This window comes from Nannobrachium achirus (assembly GCF_963921795.1).
Source record: "Nannobrachium achirus genome assembly, chromosome: 9".
In the NCBI taxonomy this organism is placed as follows: domain Eukaryota; kingdom Metazoa; phylum Chordata; class Actinopteri; order Myctophiformes; family Myctophidae; genus Nannobrachium; species Nannobrachium achirus.
Window position 1 is genome coordinate 57,746,588 of NC_137818.1, and position 8,820 is coordinate 57,755,407.

Below are 8,820 nucleotides of genomic sequence, written 5' to 3' on the forward strand. Positions count from 1 at the left end.
AGAAATCCCCTCTTTCTCTCCTCTTTCCAAGCCATACCTGAAGGCAGCATTCAAGAGAATTGCCTTGTTCAAACTCTCCTGAACTTGAATGCAACATCTTATGTGTTCAAGAATTGCCCTCTCTTGTGTAGAAATCCATGCCGTTACCCCACATCTCCAGTATTCACTTGTTTATGCTTAGTTCAGTGGTATCACGCACTGAAAATAGCCGGAGGTCTGCTATTTTCGATATTTTCACAAAAGGCCCTTTTAGAAATGTTAGCCCCTGCCTCTCTAACATTCTCTGCATGTCCCTGCATTGCTGCAACCGACTAGAAAAGAGACCAGTCCAATGATTCAGAGCCTGTCTACAAAAGCAAGTCACTGCAAGGTAAGGCAGGGTTCCCCAAAGTGGGTGTCATGATGCCAGTCCAGGGGTGTCTTAGAATAAACTTTGGAATTCATCAATATCACTTCAATTTAACTACTTTTTAGACCCCTCTGTGCTTAGTATAACAGACCTGATTTGCACTGTACTTGATGAGTTCTTTGTCCATCTACCCCAACTCTCCTCACCAACAATAGCAGATCTACAAGCTCTGCTATTTTTGTCTACAAGTTAATAAATATTAATGTAGGCTTTTTTAACTATCTCACTTGTTATGTTCCCTGGCCAGCGGTCATTTCCATGTTGACTTGTGGTAGATAAAAAGCCTGCCCCTTCCACTCGTCCGGTTGGTTGTAGAGGCATATGACATCATATTCGCCTCGTACGGTAGCAAATCACGGAGCTCTCTCCGCAGACGTCTGGCTCCTCCCAGTGAGGCATCTAAACCACGCCCACCACGCACTGCAGGTAAAGACTAAAAAGAAAGACGGAGAAACCAATCACCATGAGAGGGAGAGGAGATATGCAGAGCCAGAGAGAGACGGGTATGTGAGACTCAACAATACAAACAATACAACAGTAACAGCCAGGAATGAATCACAGCTAACGAGATGACTCACCTAAACAACATCAACTGGGGAGGCATTGGAAGTAAAGTGTCACTGCGAAAAGATCTGCAGGAACACGAAAGGCAAACTACATCAAGCCAGGACCAAGTGTGTAGAAGAGGGGTCACAGGTGCAGCACGCAGCTTCAGCGGCTGGTGAGACAAAGTGAGCTCCAGGCAGTAACAACCCCACAGTACAGGAGATCACTATGCACCTGTTTCACCTCAAGACCTCAGAAGGGACCCATGCACCCAATACCTCCCCGGAGGAGCCTCTTGTTGGTTGAAAAAAATAGAGCAGGAGAGAGGAGTTTAGCCTTGGCCAGGAGGAGGAGATGGGCAGTCATTTGGCCACAACTGCCGACCCACCATCGGAGGGTGTATCGGTTCATGGTCGAAAAACCTGATGACGATGGTTACCGCCTGAAGACATCAACTCTTCCTGGCCAAGGCTACATTCACCAAGGGTGAATGAAGGAGAAGCATCTTTAGATCTAATTATAATCACTTGGTCAAGTATAATGCTTAATGAATTTGCTGGAAACTACGGACATATCAAGCGCCAGCGGCCCAGCATATTATAAGCATACAGTATAAGCTAATACTTGACTTCATTATTAAAGCCTTTAGGAGAGAACGAAGATAAGATGAGCCAGGGTAAGATGAGCCAGTGGGTAAGTTGAACTTAGCCTCGCGTAGCCAGACTATATCACTGCATAGATATGAGTCTGGTACTTCTATATGAACATCTTTTTTTCCAAGGGGCAAGTTGAAAAAATGGCTCTGGACACAATTGGTTAGACCAGACCAATACTGGGCCCTGATTGGTCACCCAACTCTTCGGGTGAGGAAATTAATTCACAATTGAGCGGGACCAGACCCAAATCCGCCGAGGGCAATCTTTTTGCACAGGCGGATTGGTCTGATTCCAGGCTAAGTTGAACTACCCCCGTTATCAACTGTGTTGTCATGTGACCTTATAAGAATTTCTTAAGTCCTCGAATAAATTCCTTGCCAAAATATTTCTTCACCAATGTGTTTGTAAAGGTGTCTAGTAACACATCTCACAAAGACTGAAATTCAGTTTCCCTAGGAGAATTGCAAGCATTTGTTTTGCACAAAAAACATTCCGTGGGCTAGAAACAGCCCCCATACAATTATTGATTAGTGATGAGTCATCACTTTTCAAAGTTTTGTGGGAGCTGCCTTGACCCCAAGGAATGTTTTCCCTGCAAAACAAATGGTTGCAATGGATTCAGAATCATTAAAACCCCCTAGTTTGACCCCTCACATGCTACTTAATGCATATTTATTTTGGTGTGTTTTATCCTGTATAGAGACACACGGGCTCCTACAAATATGGCCGTCCTATTGTGATAGCGACCCGACTTCGGGTAAGGATGAACGGTGAACTGCAGCTGCCAATGCAATCCCAATGAGAGGCATCGTGAAATATCATAATTTCAGTGGTTGACTACTGAGGCATTAGCGATTTTTTTTGTGTTCTAATAAAGTGTCCCATGAGTTTAATTTTGCCTTTTTAAAGTGGCATATCTGTCATCTTGATACACTACCTACAATATACTTTAATATACTTCATCTGTGAGTCAAAAGTGCTAGCATTGGAAATCTTAAGTTTAGGTGGTCGCATGGTACACACGTCATGGACGCATCCCTTGAGGTTTTCTATACCCAGATACGCTCGTCTCTCATGTATAATTAGGCTGTTTATTTTTGGGAAATGATCGCATCTCGCCTTTTCCAAACGGAGTCTTGCAGGTTATTTTTGGATTAATACTAACCTGGAGAATCCACTCTGTAGTTGAAAAGGTCGGGATCTTCAAAGTCGGCGCTCATAAACGCACAGCAGTAAAGACAGTGATGTCACTGAAAAGCGACATGTTCTGTGTCTGCCGTTTCCCCTCTTCTCTGTTAACATTATGGGTAATCCATTCAAGTGGCAAATTAAATGTGACACACATCATGTATTTAGAAAACAAGAAGATATGTTGTCAGGGTCAGGCCATACATCTGGAAACATATTTTTACTCAAATCAAGATAGTCTGCAGTTCGTGTAGGATTATTTTAATATTAGGCTAACCACAGCTGAATTGCAATGACTTTCTATGGGCTGGCTTGCAGTGCACCGTTCTCCCTTACCCAAAGTGGGGTCGCTATCACAATAGGATGGCCATATTTGTAGGAGCCCGTGTGTCTCTATAGGTAATTTAATGGGACTCCAACTTTCATCAACTGTAGCTGATTCTCATAGGGAAACTGAATTTCAGTCTTTGTGAGATGTGTTACTAGACACCTTTACAAACACATTGGTGAAGAAATATTTTGGTAAGGAATTTATTCCAGAATATGACACTATTTCTGAAGATATTCCCTTCTTATCTAGTACTGATATCAAAAAATGCACAGCACACCGGTCCTTGTGAGGTGCCAGCCAACGGAACAAACACTATAACTAAAAAAAAGTAGTAAGTAGTAGTAGTAGTAATCTTAATTTCGGTCCATTAAAGAAAAATTAAAATACATAACAATGTATTACAATTACAATGTAGTCCACTGACAACAGTGGCACCGAAAGGGAATAGGCTGAAGCCTGGGCTTATTATGCCTACCCTTAGTGAAAAGTAAGAAAAAGTATTTTTTTAAACACAAAGTAGTATCACATAACAGAAATAATAACAATAATAACTGGATCAATAACAAAACTGTTATATAATAATAACTGAAGTAATAACAGAGTCATAACAAAACTAGAGAAATAATAACACTGGCAAAAATAATAACAGTAATAAGATCAATAATAATATTGTTAATACGGATAGTAAACTTTAGAGAAAACTACTGCGCCCTTGTTTGTCCTTTGTCTTGGTTTAACTGCAGGTGCGGCGGTCTGGAGGAAATGAAGGAAGGCTGGTAGAGGACTCGCACACTACATATATACTTAAGGAATACTCCTTAGACTGAGACTTAAATATAGTTTCTTTTATTTTTAGCCCATAGTGCTCAAGGTGCTCAGTGCAAAAATAAAAAAAGCAAACGTTTCGGTCCTGGGACCTTCGTCAGTGCTTTACATAGGGAATTCAGACAGACAATGATGATTTTATAGGTTCTAGGTCAGCTCAGGTGCTGACGATCATCAATTAAACCCATTAACATGGCGATAGGTGTGGACAAATGCAGAATAAGTTAAACATTTCTCATTCAATAGATTGTGTTCACTTACAATATTTTACACATTTTTTACATATAGATATGTTCCCATTTCTTATACAGGCAAAAACATCTCATAAAATCAGTCAGTCCTAAAGATAACATTGTAGGGAAAGATCTTCATTCATGCCCCCTGGGTTTACAGACCGTAAATAATAAATCCACCTAGATTCAGTTTGAAGGAGTTTAGTTTCTAGATCACCACCTCTTCTAGATTTTTTAACTTGTTCATGAATGACAGATCTGCTATGGAGTGACCGGCTTCCATGAAATGTCTGGCAACAGGGGATTTGATATCCTTGCGTCTGATGGCACTCATATGTTCTATAATGCGTGTGCGGACTGGTCTGGAAGTCTTTCCTACATACTGGAGGTTGCATTTACAGTAAATCATGTAAACTACATTAGAGGTACTGCAGTTCACAAATTGTTTGATAGTATACTGTTTGTTAGTGACTGCACTCTTGAATGTGTGACCCTCCTCTCTTCTTCCATACAATGGCACGCTTCGCCAAACCTCAGGGTCATGACCCTCCTCTCTTCTCCAATTATAGATCTCAGAGCATCAGAGACTATATGGTGAAAGCAGACTGCTACATTCCCCCCCAGCAACAGACGGGGAGACTGGATGGAGTCACCGGCTTCTACCCTTGTCTACATTGTGTAGCTTGTAAATATTCCAAGAAAATTAACACATTCAAGAGTGCAGTCACTAACAAACAGTATACTATTATATCAAACAATTTGTGAACTGCAGTACCTCTAATGTAGTTTACATGATTAGAACCAGGTGCTTCCAGGACAACAACTTAAGTGAAATGTGCCTCATCTTTCTTACCCTGTTCTCTCTACATGTGTTATGATTGCATTATGAGTACTTTTGAATGATAATAACTGTAATATAAACTGTGGTATAATCACATTACAATGCATACACGACCTTAGCCGCTTGTGGCATGCCATAGTCACGGACATATGGCAATTCAACATTCAGAGGTTGTGTGGTATTAGTCTAAATATTGTATAGTGTGTACTGTGTAACCTACCCTATATTTTGTATTGCATTAGTATTTAGTGTAGTGCATACATGGGCAACTGGCGGCCCGGGGGCCACATGCGGCCCCCACCTCCACTTAATGCGGCCCGCAGGTTAATACCGGAATACTGATATATTATTGGTTTCAGCTGTTACAATTCCAAACATGACCTGCTTTAATTCCGTCAGTCTATTAGTAGCTTAATGACTAGTATAGTAGTATTCAAATATATATATTTTTTAAGTCCAATGTAGGTATTTGTATTTAGGTTCATAGAGTCAACATGAATATATAACTAAATGGGTTTGAAATTAAATCAAAATGTTACATTTCAGGATTCCAATTAAAAAAATAACAAAACATAATTCAGGATTCCAATTCAAAAGAAGCAAAAATAGCCGATCCACAAGCTCAAAACGCATCGCAGCGCGATGCGTTTTGAGCTTGTAGATCTGCTATTTTTGCGATACGTTTTGAGCTTGTATAGATCGGCTATTTTTGCTTCTTTTGTATGAGACACTAGAATGACAAAGTAGGACGTAGCAATATGCAATGTGGCCCTCTGGAGTGAAGGTGGAAATATTGTGGCCCTCGCCATCATCAAAGTTGCCCACCCCTGGTGTAGTGTATAGTCCCAGTCCAGTAGAGGGAGCCCACGCAGTGTTTATGGGTTTATGAGTAGTCTTGATAGAGCTATGTTGTTGTCTTATGAATGACGTCAGACAAGAGTGGCGGGCGGCACAAAAATAAAAAACAAATCCCGCCTGAAAGCGTAAAGAAGGAGAAGAACCGACTACATCTGCAGTCACCGCGAGCCTACTGTTGCTATCGCCGCAGTATTGAAACAAGCTTCTGAAGTCACGGTAAGGCCTGGCCGGCTTAATACCAACTAAAACGACGACGCTGAAACGCGACGGCAGAACCCGCTGCCTGTGAAGCGAAAACCTGCCAACTGAAAGAGTGATCATCATTTTCATTTGGCTTAGCATCAGCGCTAACCTGAGCTATCCTGCCGGTGTTCAGAAACATTCTGATAGATTAACTATTCATTCTTCTGTTCTGTCAACTGTTTGTCTATCAGACGTGATCATAGTGATAACTGCTATTATCTATAGATGATGCCGGCTGTTAGATTTGCTATTTTCGTTATGTTAACTGTCTTCCACCTCATACCCATCATCTCCATCTTGTGTAAATGGGGCGATCGACTCCCCGAGATGGACAGATGCAGCACTTGTTGTCTCTGGGTATGTGTAATTTCATATTACCGCTGTAATGCAGTGCTGGTTCCAAGGCCGGACATGGCTGCCCTGGAGATGGATTATGAAGAGGTGGGCACTGACGAGGAGGATGATCGAGAAGAGTAGACAGACCAGGGATAGATAGATAGATAGATAGATAGATAGATAGATAGATAGAGATATATAGATAGATAGAGATATATAGATATATAAACTCAGTGGCCCGGACCGGTTCCGGTTGTACCTTTTATATTTATATTGACGGGCCACTGTTTACAAAAAATAAATAAAAATAAGTCCAGGGGTCGACATTATAACTAGCTCAGTGGCCCGGGTCCGGTTGTACCTTTTATATTGACGGGCCACTGTTTACAAAAAAAGTACAAAATACAGTACTGTGGTGATGTATGTGGATGCGGAAGAGGGTAGTTTTGTTTTTTAACAAAACAAGCGCTCCTTTCCCTAGCCTCCCGTCTCACATCACACTGAGTGAGCACAGTTGAGAGCATACAAGTAAACAAACTTGGCGTGTAGTGGAGTTGTGCTTGTGGGCTGAGGAGTGGACTTCATAAAAAGATGCAGGGATGTGACATAATCGATGTTTGTTGATTTTCCTCAACCATGAGGAATTAGCTAGCCTAGCTACAATGTAACATGTACATGCTAAGGCTATATTGTCCATAGAGTATATATAAAATATTAGTATATATATAGATATTGTCCCGTTCCTTCAAGAGCACCCAGCTGCAGACTCCTGTAGCCCATGGAGCTCAATGGGAGACAGGAAGCTCAATGGGAGGCAGGAAGTGACCTCATTCCTCCAAGGCAGAGGAGCAGAGACGACAGCCAAGAGGGCACCTCCACAAGGCAGAGACGTCACGTGACCTCCACAAGCGGCAAGAAGTCACTTGCCGCTTGTCACTTTATTTTATTTTCTGCTCATAAAGTGTATTTTACAGCGTGGATGGGGTGCTGAGAGGTTGGCCACTCTCGAGAATACACTTTCAACAACACAAAATAACCTTTGTTTTTGTGAATAGCGAAGTAGTTTAGTTAATTTTGACTAGAGTGTAGCACTAGTAGGGCAGTGGAATTCTTGCTCCTGTGTTAAAGGCTGCTTCCTTGCAGAGCGTGAGGGAGACCCTGGACCAGTCCAGCTGCTAACCCATAGTGCTAACCCTGCAGCGCCGTTCGTCTTCATGTTTCGAAGTAACACATGGATATAAAAGGCTTTACACCAGGGTTCTTCAACAGGGGGTCTGTGACTCCTAGGGGGTCCGCGGGGATACTGGGGTCCCCGAAATTGTTGAACAATAATAATAATAATTATATAAAATCTATATCTGTATTGTATTTTTAAAAAGAAAGAAAAAATAATATTTTGTCTTTAAATATACAATATCTGCCTCTTTTGAATAGCTTGTTTACATGATTATTGTGTAATTGGCAGATTGTTTGTGCTAGATTGATAGTATTGACATTGGTTGTCAGTTAATAAACTATGTTTATAAATGGCAGTGGTACATGCATGTTTAAAATAAAAGCATGATCATATTCATCTATTATTTTAATAGCATATTATTGAATGCACAATATGTTTATACACATGAAACACAATGGTATACATACAGTAAATATACAATATGTTAGCCCCACGGCCACGAGCTTGGGTATCAGCTATAGATGCGGTGGACGGGCTGGGTTTGGCCGTTTCGGCCGGGGTTTTTCGGGCTGCGAGGTGGTCCGCGGGGGTCCCCGAGCGTGGGGGACCCCTCGGGGACCCCCTGGGAGCCGGCCCCATCCCTGCAGGTGGCTCTGGGGCCGAGCTGTGGCCTTATTTCCGCCGCCTGCAGTACCGCGGTGCGTCCGCCAGGCAGCGCTCCACCACGGCTGGCTCCGAGGCCCCGAGCCGGACGCGTGGGTACCAGTCCCGCCTCGAACGGACGCTCCTAGCCCGAGCTAGCTCCGTTCCAAGGAGCCCCTGGGCTGATCTCCCCTGTCCCTGCCTTTGAAAAACTCTCCCGCACAAAGTGGGAACACCCTCCGTCACGGAGGTATAGAGGCCGCTGCTGGGTGGCGCCCCCCCCCCCAGGAGGGTGTCCCAAGTCGGGCTGAGGGTGCAGCACGTCGGCCCTGGTGCTCTGGGGGTCCGCCGGTCCGTTCCAAGGAGCCCCTGGGCTGATCTCCCCTGTCCCTGCCTTTGAAAAAATCTCTCGCACAAAGTAGGAACACCCTCCATCACGGAAGTATAGAGGCCGGCTCTGGGCGGAAAGTGGCCGAGGAAGGTGTCCCAGGTCGGGCTAGAGGGTGTGGAGAGTCGGCCCCGGTGCTCTGGAGGT